The 14199-nt window shown below is 46.2% G+C and overlaps 1 pseudogene; it reads right to left on the bottom strand.

The window, feature by feature from the left end:
* Nucleotides 1–10464: 10464 nt before the first annotated feature.
* LOC135975960 (zinc finger protein 239-like) lies at nucleotides 10465–12694 on the bottom strand (annotated as a pseudogene).
* Between the last annotated feature and the right edge of the window lie 1505 nt (nucleotides 12695–14199).

Raw genomic sequence — 14199 nt, 5'->3', positions numbered from 1 at the left:
GTAGCTGTCTGGCGTTGCAAGCTTCCACAGGGCTATCGCCACTCGCTTCTCAACTGTGAGGGCTGCTCTCATCTTGGTATCCTGGCGTTTCCGGGCAGGGGAAAGCAAGTCACAAAGTTCCATGAAAGTGCCCTTACACATGCGAAAGTTTCGCAGCCACTGGGAATCGTCCCATACCTGCAGCACGATGCGGTCCCACCAGTCTGTGCTTGTTTCCCGGGCCCAGAATCGGCGTTCCACGGCATGAACCTGCCCCAGTGACACCATGATTTCCACATTGCTGGGGCCTGTGCCTTGTGAGAGATCTATGTCCATGTCAATTTCCTCATCACTCTCGTCGCCGCGCTGCAATCGCCTCCTCGGCTGGTCCGGGTTTCGCCTTGGCATGTCCTGGCTCTGCATATACTCCAGGACAATGCGCGTGGTGTTCATAGTGCTCATAATTGCCGCGGTGATCTGAGCGGGCTCCATGATCCCAGTGCTAGCTATGGCGCCTGGTCAGAAAAAAGGCTCGAAAGCAGTATCTGATGGACCAGGAGAAGGAGGGAGGGCGGGAGGGAGGGAGGGAGGGCCGAGTGATGACATGGCATACAGGTACAGGAACAGGGAATTAAAATCAAGAAAGGTGGCTGTGCATCAGGGAGAAACACAAACAACTGTCACACAGAATGGTCCCCCCAAAGAGTAAACTGAAAACCCTGGGCTTAGCAGGCCGTTGATTTCATGGAGGAAGGGGAAGCAAATGAATACAGAACAAATCTATTTTTTACATCTTAAGCTGGCAGCCGACGGTGCAGCATGAGTGATAGCCTCTCCAGTATGACGATGACGGTTACCAATCATAATATACCATCGTCTGCAAGGGGCTGCTGCTGTGTAGCAATGCAGCCCCACGTCTGCCAGCCCCACATCCGCCAGCACCCAGCATCGCCCTCGGCCTCTTCTGGGTGCTTAGCAGACAATACTGGGCAATTGGCAGAAAATAGTATACTACGACTGGTAGCCATCATCATCGAAACAGTAGCATGTCTGCCCAGGTGGCCATGATTGACAGCCACTCCAGTACGACGACGATGGGTACCAGTCATAATATACCATCGCCTACCAAAGGGCAAGGGGCTGGTGCAATGCAGCCCTACGGCTGCCAGCCCCACGGCTATCACTCATGCTACACCGTCTACCGCCAAAAGGCAGTTAGCAGCTGCTGCTGTGTAGCAATGCAGTCCCACGTCTGCCGGCACCCAGAGGACATATGGTGACGGTGAGCTCAGCTGAGCTGAGCGGGCTCCATGCTTGCCATGGTATGTTGTCTGCACAGGTAACCCAGGTAAAAAGGCGCGAATCTATTGTCTGCCGTTGCTGTGACGAGGGGGGAGGGGCCTGACGACATGTACCCAGAACTGCCCGCGACACTGTTTTGCATCATCCGGGCATTGGGATCTCAACCCAGAATTCAAAGAAAAGGCACGAAAGTAGTATCTGACGGACTAGGGGAAGGAGGGAGGGCGGGCCGAGTGACGACATGGCGTACAGGTACAGGGAATTAAAATCAAGAACGGTGGCTGTGCATCAGGGAGAAACACAAACAACTGTCACAGAGAATGGTCCCCCCAAAGATTAAACTGAAAACCCTGGGTTTAGCAGGCCGTTGATTTGACGGAGGGAGGGGGAAGCAAATGAATACAGAGCAAATCTATTTTTTACATCTTAAGACGACGGTGCAGCGTGACTGATAGCCCTCGGCATCTTTCTGGGTGCTTGGCAGCAAATACTGGGCTCTTGGCAGTTAGTGTATGACGATGGTCTTCAGGCCTATTGCACGATCGGCTGCTCGGGGAAGACTCTGCTAATGTGCGATGACCCGACTTGTAATAGGACGGTTAACAGTCGTAATACACCATCTACTGCCAAAAGGCAAGCCCCACGGCTGCCAGCACCCAGATCGCCGATGAAGGCTACCAGTCTACTGCACCGTCTACCGCCAAAAGGCAGTTAGCAGCTGCTGCTGTGTAGCAATGCAGTTCCACGTCTGCCGGCACCGAGAGGACATATGGTGACGGTGAGCTCAGCTGAGCTGAGCGGGCTCCATGCTTGCCATGGTATGTTGTCTGCACAGGTAACCCAGGTAAAAAGGCGCGAATCTATTGTCTGCCGTTGCTGTGACGGGGGGGAGGGGCCTGACGACATGTACCCAGAACTGCCCGCGACACTGTTTTTGCATCATCCGGGCATTGGGATCTCAACCCAGAATTCCAAGGGGTGGCGGAGACTGCGGGAACTGTGGGATAGCTACCCATAGTGCAATGCTCCGGAAGTCGACGCTAGCCTCGTATTGTGGACGCGGTCCGCCGACTAGAGCACCTAGAGCATTTTATGTGGGGACACACACAATCGGCTGTATACAACCGCTTTCAATAAAACTGGCTTCTATAAATTCGAACTAATTTCGTAGTGTAGACATACCCTAAGACATTAACTCTTCCTTCTCTTTTATGACTCTTTAATTCAGCTGCAAATACCAGTTCCTGGAGACCCTTTCCACAGAGAACACAGCCACAGTGCAATGACAAAGCAGGGACCTGCCAGGTTGTCGTGGGTGAGTAGTTAAGGGAATGCATTAAAAATCCAGCACAGTCAACCCCCTCCTCTCCATCCCTAAGCAGAAGCTTGACAATTGTGATGCTGAGATTCCACTGCCTCAGCATCCTCGACCCCCACAGGAGGCCGGTGTAGAGTCCTTAGATCCCTGTTCATATTTCAGACCCCAGCTGATGAACGATCCCTGCCCAGCAACTCATCATCTGCCCCAGGAGAACCAGCTGGTGGGCTGCATCCACAGGCAGATAGTTTATACCACTCCCCTCAGAGCAGCAGCTGCACCTGTTGGCAGGTAATCCCCGCTTAAGGGTTGGGTGAAGAAGCTGGGGATCACTTGTTATTTCTTCCATATCGAGTCTCACTGTGTTTGAACACATTTCTCTCTAAAACTGATTTAAATTTAGAGCCCCTTCCCCCATTTCTGCTTTGCATGTGCCTCATTCCGGTACATAAAACATGAAAACAGCCATACTGTGTCAGACCAATGGTCCATCTAGCCCAGTGCCCTGTCTTCCAACAGTGGTCAATGTCAGGTGCATCAGAGGGAATGAAGAGAACAGGTAATCATCAATTGATCCATCCCGTCACCCATTCCCAGCATCTGTACAGATGTGAACACAAAGAAACATTTGGGGACCACTTGCAGCTACTTGGAATCACAGAATGTTAGGGTCAGAAGAGACCTCAGGAGGTCATCTAGTCCAACCTCCTGCTCAAAGCAGGACCAACCCCACCTAAATCATCCCAGCCAGGGCTTTTTCAAGCTGGGCCTTACAAACCACTAAGGATGGAGATTCCACCACCTCCCTAGGTAACCCATTCCAGTGTTTCACCACCCTCCTAGTGAAATCATGTTTCCAAATATCCAACTTCGAACTCCTCCACTGCAACTCGAGACTATTGCTCCTTGTGCTCCTTGACTAATGCAAGAAGTCTGGGAAACAAGCAGGGAGAACTGGAAGTCCTGGCACAGTCAAGGAACTATGATGTGATTGGAATAACAGAGACTTGGTGGGATAACTCACATGACTGGAGCACTGTCATGGATGGATATAAACTGTTCAGAATGTTGCCGGCACAGAGGGCCCGAGGACAGCAACAGCGGGGTTCGTTGCCCAGTGTGCTTCGCGCCAATGAACACACCAGGGTGGAGAAGCAAACAAAGTTTATTTGAGATCTCAAAGTGGTGCAAGGAGACAGACAAGTCTCAGATCAAGCACACTGAGACAAACAGTTTTTCTCTCTTTGTACATTTTACAACTAAGACCCCTCCCTTCCCCCCCTCTCTACCGAAGGCATGTGTATACATTCAAGCAGCTAAATCATTCTAGCAGCTATAAGTCTAGCTTGTTAGTAACACTCCTCTAAACTGTTATCTGGTCCTGTTTCCCCTTGATTTATTATCTCCTCTCCAGTCAGAAACATACAGGCCTCATTATTACCGCTTGGTACCAGTGTGACGGGGGTTGTAACTGATAATTGGCTGTTTGCACATTCCATGCATCTAGCTTTTGAAGTTGATTAGAGTTAAACATGGAAGAACTTTGGTTCACTTAGGCCTAGTGACACCAACAAGGAAGGACAGGCAGGGCAGAAAAGGTGGAGGAGTTGCATTGTATGTAAGAGAGCAGTATGACTGCTCAGAGCTCTGGAATGAAACTGCAGAAAAACCTGAGAGTCTCTGGATTAAGTTTAGAAGTATGAACAACAAGGATGATCTCATCATGACAGTCTGCTATAGACCACCAGACCAGGGGGATGAGGTGGATGAGGCTTTCTTCTGGCAACTAACAGAAGTTACTAGATCGCAGGCCCTGGTTCTCATGGGAGACTGCAATCACCCTGATATCTGCTGGGAGAGTAATACAGTGGTGCACAGATAATCCAGGAAGTATTTGGAAAGTGTAGGGGACAATTTCCTGGTGCAAGTGCTGGAGGAGGCAACTAGGAGCAGAGCACATCTTGACCAGCTGCTCACAAACCAGGAAGAATTAGTAGGGGAAGTAAAAGTGGATGAGAACCTGGGAGGCAGTGACCATGAGATGGTAGAATTCAGGATCCTGACACAAGAAAGAAAGGAGAGCAGCAGAATATAGACCCTGGACTTCAGAAAAGCAGACTTTGACTCCCTCAGGGAACTGATGGGCAGGATCCCCTGGGAGAATAATGTGAGGGGGAAAGGAGTCCAGGACAGCTGGCTGTATTTTAAAGAATCCTTATTGAGGTGGCAGGAACAAACCATCCCGATGTGTAGGAAGAATAGTATATATGGCAGGTGACCAGCTTGGCTTACCAGTGAAATCCTTGCTGATCTTAAACACAAAAAAGAATCTTACAGGAAGTGGAATATTGGACAAATGACCAGGGAGGAGTATAAAAATATTGCTCAGGCATGCAGGGGTGAAATCAGGAAGGCCAAATCACACTTGGAGTTGCAGCTAGCAAGAGATGTTAAGAGTAACAAAAAGGGTTTCTTCAGGTATGTTAGCAAACAAGAAAGAAAGGAAAGTGTGGGCCCCTTACTGAATGAGAGAGGTAACCTAGTGACAGAGGATGTGGAAAAAGCTAATGTACTCAATGCGTTTTTTGCCTCTGTCTTCACAAACAAGGTCAGCTCCCAGACTATTGCACTGGGCAGCACAGTATGGGGAGGAGGTGACCAGCCCTCTGTGGAGAAAGAAGTGGTTCAGGGCTATTTAGAAAAGCTGGATGAGCACAAGACCATGGGGCCAGATGCGCTGCATCCGAGGGTGCTACAGGCTGGGGACCGACTGGCTAAGCAGCAGTTCTGCAGAAAAGGACCTGGGGATTACAGTGGATGAGAAGCTGGACATGAATCAACAGTGTGCCCATGTTGCCAAGAAGGCTAACCGCATTTTGGGCTGTATATGTAGGGGCATTGCCAGTAGATCAAGGGACATGATTGTTCCCCTCGATTCGACATTGGTGAGGCCTCATCTGTAGTACTATGCCCAGTTTTGGGCCCCACACTACAAGAAGGAGGTGGAAAAATTGGAGAGAGTCCAGCAGAGGGCAACAAAAATTATTAGGGGGCTGGAACACGACTTATGAGGAGAGGCTGAGGGAACTGGGATTGTTTAGTCTGCAGAAGAGAAGAATGAAGGGGGATTTGATAGCTGCTTTCAACTACCTGAAAGGGGGTTCCATCGATCTAGACTGTTCTCAGTGGTAGCAGATGAGAGAACAAGAAGTAATGGTCTCAAGTTGCAGTGGGGGAGGTTTAGGTTGGATATTAGGAAAAACCTTTTTCGCTAGGAGGGTGGTGAAGCACTGGAATGGGTTACCTAGGAGGTGGTGGAATCTCCTTCCTTAGAGGTTTTTAAGGTCAGGCTTTACGAAACCCTGGCTGGGATGATTTAGTTGGGGATTAGGTCCTGCTTTGAGCAGGGGGTTGGACTAGATGACCTCCTGGTGTCCCTTCCAACCCTGATATTCTATGAGTCTATGTTCTGTCACCTGCCACCCCTGAGAACAGCTGAGCTCAGTCCTCAGGTAGTTGAAGGCTATCAAATCCCCCCCTCTTCTCATCCCTCACACTCTTCTCATAAGACATATGCCCCAGTCCCCTAATCATTTTTGTTGCCGTCTACTGGACTCCTTCTAATTTGTCCAAATCCTTTCTGTAGTGGGGGGCACAAAACTGGATGCAGTACTCCAGATGTGGCCTCACCATTGCTGTATAGAGGGGAATAATCACTTCCCTCGATCTGCTGGCAACGCTGCTTCTAATGCAGCCCAATATGCCGTTAGCCTTCTTGGCAACACAGGCACACTGTTGATTCATGTCCAACTTCTCATCCACTGTAATCCCCAGGTCCTTTTCTGCAGAACTCCTGCTTAGCCAGTCGGTCCCCAGCCTGTAGCAGTGTATTGAATTCTTCTCTGCTAAGTGCATAACTCTGCACTTGTCCTTGTTGAACCTCCTCAGATTTCTTTTGGTCCAATCCTCCAATTTGTCTAGGTCACTCTGGACCTAATCCCTACCCTCCCGCACTCGGAATCTTTACGTGCTTTCACAGAGCAAAGAGCACATGTTCCATGATTTCATAGGGCAGAGTTTTAGGGCTATTTTGATTCAGTGAGCTATGCTATAGGGTGCTTTCCCTGTGTGGATTTGACAGGTGGATCAACATAGAAGCACATTGTGACCATTCTCAGGGTGCTGAAGGCTGTGAGTCTTCTTGTTGCCACTTGCCACTACTAAGAGGGACTTTTGCATTTGGCAGCTGGATTTTCACGACCAAACTCACCAGCCTGTCGGGTACTCAAGAATCCTCCTCTGAGCTAGAGCAGCCCTGCCAGTTGACAACAGAGGCACCCTAACCCCTGAATTCCTCCAATGTGTCCCACTCTGGGGTCTAGCCCCAATCACCAGATACTCAGAGAAATCCCAGATCCTTTCTTCCCGAAGCAATGGTATATCCCAGGTTACCAGTTTTACTGTAAACCACTGCTACTGTATAACACACAGCACTTGAGTATAGTTATCAAACAAATGGAAGTTTATTTCACAAGGGATAGAGATTTAAACAAACAAATGTGAGTGATGGAAACCAATCGTTACCAACAGAACAAAATTACAAAATGAAATCTCCATTTTTTAATAGTTACCTTTCCTATCTAAGTAGATTCTTCACCTCACACATCAATCTATTATAGTGATTGCTGGTCCCTAGGAGCCATGGCCCTGCCTTTCATGAAGCATCACTGGTCATTAGGGATCTCCTTGGTGAATGGACCCAGAGTGTTTTTCTCCACCCTGTCATAAACTGAATCAGTCTTTGTCTTTATTCACAGAAATGACAAGGAGGAGATCGTCCTATTGTCCTTTTCACTTCCACTGGGTTTAGATGGCTGTAATTTGTCTTTGATAGTTTTCCATTGGGTTTTCTGGGTTGGTGCAAAGGTTGATAATGGAGCAATACATCACATAGCTGGTTAGTAAGGGACAGAGGACAATTCCCTCCTACTTGAATGGGACATCCCTACCACGACCTATATGGGCATAATTTCTCTGATTCCTGGATAAATATAATAAAATCAGTGTATTCAGAGTGGTGAGTTTGTCAGGTCTGAGACAGGAGTCACTTGTGAATAACAGTGATCCCTTTGCCAATTGGTACCAATGAGTTTTTGTCACAGATGCACTGAACTATACTGAGCTATACAGTCACACCCTAATATAATAGAAAGGGAAGGAGAAAAAACAGAGAAAGGAACAATAAGATACAAAAATGAAGGTGGAAGTCTCCATTTCTCTCAGCCTTTGGATTGATGGGCACAAAGAGCTGTAGCTACTGTTGAGAAACTATGTAATTGGATAGCTGGCTCAACCATCCATACTAGTAGCTTTCTCACATACAGGGAGATTGGTCAAGATTGGAATTGATGTCATGACTTGACTCCCATAGGGGATCAAACTGTCTAAGGCTATGTCTACACTTCAAAGACTGGAAGCATTCTTCTGACAACTTAATATTGTCTACACTGGGGCCCAGATCACATGAACTACTTCTCTCAGTGGAGTGGATTTTTCACACCCCTGAGAGATGTGGCCATGTCAACATAGCTTTTCAGTGTAGACCAGCCTTTAGACGGCTCTTTGATTGAAAGGCAATGGACTTCAACCTTTTCCTTGATATTGATGATTGCAGCTTTCCTACCTGCTGGACATATCCTATGACAGATGTCATGCCTTTCCTTTGCAAATTAGAGAAGTGGGGAAGTTAGTGACCCTAACAGTGTAAGTGGGTAAAAACTTATACAACTTGTCTCCTCAAGTAGTTTCCTTTTTAATAGAAATTGACTTTGAAGCTAAGCGAAATAAGTTCTATTTGAAATACAGAAAATTAAAATCTAGACTGAGCCAATATTCTATTATTCACTCTTTCTCACACACCTTCTCCCACCCCAACCTTTCGAGTGAGGTTTTCTACCAGAACTCCTTACACTACCGGGGGTAAATTAAATCAAATTAACTTTTCAAGATTAGCCATCATTTCCTGTATGACTAACAAAACAAAAAACAAGACAACTATCAGTTTTCCAAAAGAGTTGATTATTACACAATTAGTCTCTTACTCTTTAACCAATAATTTCATTTTCATTGATAACAACATATTCAAAGATCAGAAATTCTTGTCATATATGTTAGTTTTCTTTTAATCCCCATTGCCAACAACTGAACCTTGGTTCAAGTTGTGGTTTGTCCCAAAGTAGATCCCAACCACTTCTGGGAGTTCATATATCTCTAGTTCTTTTGCCATGTGTTTTGGTGGAAAGGGTTGTCATGGCATGTGGGGGAGTCAGGGCCCCGCACCCCCACTTCCAGCGATTCACCATGACTCTAAGCCAGACAGTAGAAGAGAAGTTTTATTAGACGACAGGAACACAGTTCAAACCAGAGCTTGTAGGCATAAACAGGACCCCTAAATCAGGTCCTTCTGGGGGGTCTCCTATTTGGGAACATTTGTATCCTGAGGAAAAACACCTCTCTTTTTAATCTTACAAAGTAAGGAGAGGTAGAGAAGTGATGTAAATGCGTAAAACACAAGAGAACTGTCTGGTCTACACTAAAGACATTTATCAGTAGAACTATACTGCTCACGGGTGTGAAAAATTCATACAGCTGAGTAACATAGTTACACAGCCCTAATCCCCTGTGTAGATAGCGCTACGTCAGCAGGAGAGCTTCTCCTGCCAACATAACCAACACCACTTGTGGGGGCTGGACTAAAAGTCTGATGGGAGAGCTCTCTCTCATTGGCTTAGAGAGTCTGTAGTAGCAGCACTGCAGCTGTGCCAACATCAGCTTTATTGTGCAGCCATAGCATCAGACACAAAACCATAGAATCAGGACTCAACATGCGTGGATCTGGAAGTCTGAAATTGGTGCCTGATACATTTGTTGCCTCATTGGTTACCATCATTTCTACAGCCTAAAAGTCCTTGCTAACCAATCAGGCAGCCAGTTTGGGATCCACAGGACAGGACTGTGATACGAAGCACTCTCTCTTCGGATCTAAACAGTGAACCATGATTGTTCTCAGTCCAAATCTGGAATCTTTTGAAACTGTAATCAGTGACACTGAACTAGGAAGTGGAGTTGTACAAAAATTGTCCTTGGGTCATTGGTCACCATAGCTTCCTTTACTGGGTTGGAAACCAAGAACTGAATGTACTCTTTCAACCCCAAATCTTTGCCCTTTTTAGGATAAACTTACACTTCTCTGAAGTAGAATCCTTTACAAAAACCACTCAAAATATCAGCAGTGTTAGTAAGCAATGGCTTCCCGAAACATGCCCAGCTTTTCTTTACTTTGGTGACACAGTTCCAGGCAAAGGACTGGATACAGGGCTGAATCAGAAACTCTGTTAGCCACTAGAGATAGAATTTCTATTTAAAAATAGCTATTTTTCTGCAGCTATTAGATTTCCGACACGGATTTCATTTTATACAAATTTTTAGCACCTACAAATGATGCATTAAACAAAAACCCCACTTCTATTCCCTCAACATCTGCATCATGAAGGGGAGCATTCCACATACCATAGGATTAGCTAGGAGAGATCTTCTGTAGGGCCTGGGTTACAAAAATGCTTCAGGAAGCAAATACATGGGCATTTTGCCAAGTTCAAATCACTTACCGTGGAATTCTCTTTCCAGATCATCTTAGAAAATACTGATTTAAATAATTGAACTACACTGTGATCATACGCACTTCCTTCAGTTAGTTGGGGTTCTGCTGTTGTTCACCATTTCTGAGTGGAGATTTTAAATCATCACTTTTTTTTTGTCCGGTAAATTGGAGTGTTCTCTAATGTTGACAGAACTGAACTTGAACTTTTTCCATGTCATCATGGAGGGATGGGGAAATAAAGGAAAGCTGAAGTGAGAAATGAGGACTTTAGCAAATGGTCATTTGTCTTAAATTCTCCAATAAATCTGAGCTACATCCTATCAACTGAACTAATATCCAATTGGGCGACCAAACAGCCTTCAGGAAAGAGAGAAACCCCCATCAGAGAGAGAAAGAATACATGACAATGAAAGTGTCAAGTGAAATTCCACAGTAGGTTACATCTGATTATTCAGAATCAGGACAAGAGATTCTCTCATCACATTCTCCTCTGAACCATTCAAACCTGCTTCACTCAGCGCTGTCTCAATAGTCAGTTACGTTATTTACAAAATGTTTAGTATCCTAGCATCCCCATAATCGGGGACAAAACAGCCACCTTGTCAGAAGTGGCTTTATCAATAGATGAAACCTGGGATTTAAACTCCAAATAATCACACTCTGTTTGGGATCCATTTAAATTCCCCTTCCAGGTCTTTGACACTTTCATCTCCAGTCATAGCAACTCTGGTATAGGATTAAAGAAGTCAAAGCATCATCTCCAAGCACAGACAGCTGAGAACTCTTCCTCACCTGACACTTTGAGAAGTGGAGGGATAGAATGTGATGAAAATAAACTCTGCAGCGCTCAGCCAAAAGCTAACAGTTCTGCAGTGATGGCGAAGGAGGGAATCTCTGAGTCATCCCATCACCTTCCACTGTCACAGTGGCTAAAATGACTATTTTTCTCCTGCTTCTCTTCATTTAAATATAATATGAAAAGTTCCCAATATAACTGCTCTTCAGCAGAACCCAGAGTAATGTGAGAACAACTGGCAATGATACAATCTGTATCATTGGTGATTCTAACAATAACTTTGCAATAGGAGGAATGGTATAAATGTGATGCTCCCTGATTCCTGATAGGAAGGGCACACTCGAATTACTCATGGGACAATTGAGTTGATAGAAAGTACAAATGGGCCACCTCAAAAGAGGGCGAACTACAAAAGGCATAAATGGGCCACTCATCTGGACAAGCTGAGGGATAACGGTGCTGCAAACAGTTCAACCAGTTTTTAAAAGTTACTATGTGGGAATCAGGAAAAGCATTGATTAAAGAAAAAAATTATTGATAGCCCTAGAGATTTTTACGGTGTTCATCTCCCTTGCAGAGTCTCTGATGGCTAACATGGGCTGAATGCCAAGAGAAGGTCTTCTCACTCTCACTGCATTCACAGGGCCTCTCCCTTGTGTGGATTCTCTGATGCCTCATAAGGTGTGAGTTGTTAATGAAACATTTTCCACACTCACAGCATTGATAGGGCCTCTGCCCTGTGTGGATTCTCTGATGTACAGAAAGATCTGAGTTGCTAGTGAAGTTTTTCCCACACTCACTGCATTCATAGGGCCTCTCCCCTGTGTGGATTCTCTGATGTACAGAAAGGGCTGAGCTTCAACTGAAACTTTTCCCACACTCACTACATTTATAGGGCCTCTCCGCTGTATGGATTCTCTGATGTTGTAAAAGGCTTGATCTGAGTGTGAAATTTTTCCCACACTGACAGCATTGACAGGGCCTCTCCCCTGTGTGGATTCCCTGATGTGCAGAAAGGGCTGAGGTTCTAGTGAAACTATCCCCACACTCACTGCATTTATAGGGCCTCTCCCCTGTGTGGATTCTCCGATGTTTAGAAAGGTCGGAGTTGCTAGTGAAGCTTTTCCCACACTCACTGCATTCAGAGGGCCTCTCCCCTTTATGGATTCTCTGATGATGAAAAAGGTTTGATCTGTGAGTGAATTTTTTCCCACACTCACTGCATTCATAGGGCCTCTCCCCTGTGTGGATTCTCTGATGCTTTAAAAGGGCTGAGTAGTCACCTACGTTTTTTCCATACTCAGTGCACGTATGTTTTCTCTTTCCCCTGAGGATTTCCTGCTTTGTTGTCGTTTCCTTGAAGTCCTTCTGAGTTCCAGGACAGGAAATACATTTACCCACTTTCACCCCTGCCTGGTTTCCTTGCTCTCTTTCTGGTCTGTGCTGAATCTCACAGGATTTTTCCTGCTCATGACTCCTGGACACATTCCTTTTTGATCTTTGCAATAATGCTCTGTGTTTATCCACTTGCTCAACATTTTCCTGCTGAGAATTCTGCTCCTCTTTCTCACATGCCATTATATCACCTGCTGTGATAGAGACAGAAATCTGAAACAGGGATGGAAAGGGGAAAGCCAAAACAAAAGAAGTGCTGAAGAGAGGTCAAATAAAAACAAATCAGGAACTGAACTCCCCCATACTGTTCCACAAAATAGGAGAGAGGAGGGACAATGAGTCGACAATGTGACGTGGCGGTGAAAAAAGCCAATGCGGTCTTGGGATGCATTAGGCGAGGTATATCTAGTAGGGATAAGGAGGTCCTGCTTCCGTTGTATAAGGCGCTGGTGAGACCTCATTTGGAGTACTGTGTGCAGTTCTGGTCTCCCATGTTTAAAAAAGATGAACTCAAACTGGAACGGGTGCAGAGAAGGACGACTAGGATGATCAGAGGAATGGAAAACCTGTCGTATGAAAGGAGACTAGAGGAGCTTGGGTTGTTTAGTCTGTCAAAGCGAAGGCTGAGGGGGGATATGATTGCTATCTTTAAATATATCAGAGGGATAAATACAAGGGAGGGAGAGGAATTATTCCAGCTTAGTACTAATGTGGACACAAGAACGAATGGATATAAACTGGCCGTGGGGAAGTTCAGGCTTGAAATTAGACGAAGGTTTCTGACCGTCAGAGGGGTGAAATATTGGAATGGCCTTCCGAGGGAAACGGTGGGGGCGACGGACCTGTCTGGTTTTAAGATTAAGTTAGATAAGTTTATGGAGGGAATGGTTTAATGGTAAAACATAGTTCCCAAGGAAAACCAAGCAATGGTATGTAAATAGTATAATGGCTAACAGGGGTCAGGCTAGAGACTCTTGCCTACATGCTCGGGGTCTTACTGATCGCCATATTTGGGGTCGGGAAGGAATTTTCCTCCAGGGTAGATTGGCTGAGCCTCTGGAGGTTTTTCGCCTTCCTCTGCAGCATGGGGCAGGGATCACTAGCAGGAGGGTCTCTGCCAATTGAAGTCACTAAAACACAGGATTGGGGACTTCAACAGCAGAGTCCAGGGAAGGGGTAGGGATGGTTTTGTGGCCTGCAGCATGCAGGGGGTCAGACCAGATGATCATAATGGTCCCTTCTGACCTTAAAGTCTATGAATCAATTTAGCTTTCACATCCCATCCAAATTGTCAGGGGGAAGGGAGGAAGCTACTGCCTGGTGTCTGCTAGAATCTACGGGAAGCCATGAGCTATAGTTACCCTGAGGATATGACCTCTGCTGTCTTTCCTCTGAACCCTGCAGGTCTGGGACCCATGACTCTTCCCCTTGTTCCAGCTGGGAGATCACATCAGGTTGGGAAACTGGAAACCCTGCTCAGATGAAAGAAAACAAAGGAGTTCAGTTGATTGCATAGGACTTTGTCATAAAAAGCATTCTATTAATTTAACTTCAGTACTTAGTGTGACCTGGTGTGCCTTGGGAAGTCCTGACTGAAAATGCTAAGGTCAGGGCAGGCTTAAAAAAGGGAGAGCAGATGCTCCCAAAACTGGTGGTTAACAGTGAAGTTAAACAGAGGTAGGAAGCAGGGCCACCCGGGGGGGGGAGGGAAGGGGACAAGTGGGGCAATTTGTCCCAGGCCCCCATGAG

Source organism: Chrysemys picta, chromosome 16, assembly GCF_011386835.1.
Source record: "Chrysemys picta bellii isolate R12L10 chromosome 16, ASM1138683v2, whole genome shotgun sequence".
NCBI lineage: Eukaryota > Metazoa > Chordata > Testudines > Emydidae > Chrysemys > Chrysemys picta.
The sequence above is the reverse complement of the archived record's forward strand: the minus strand, read 5'-3'. Positions and strand labels throughout refer to the sequence as shown.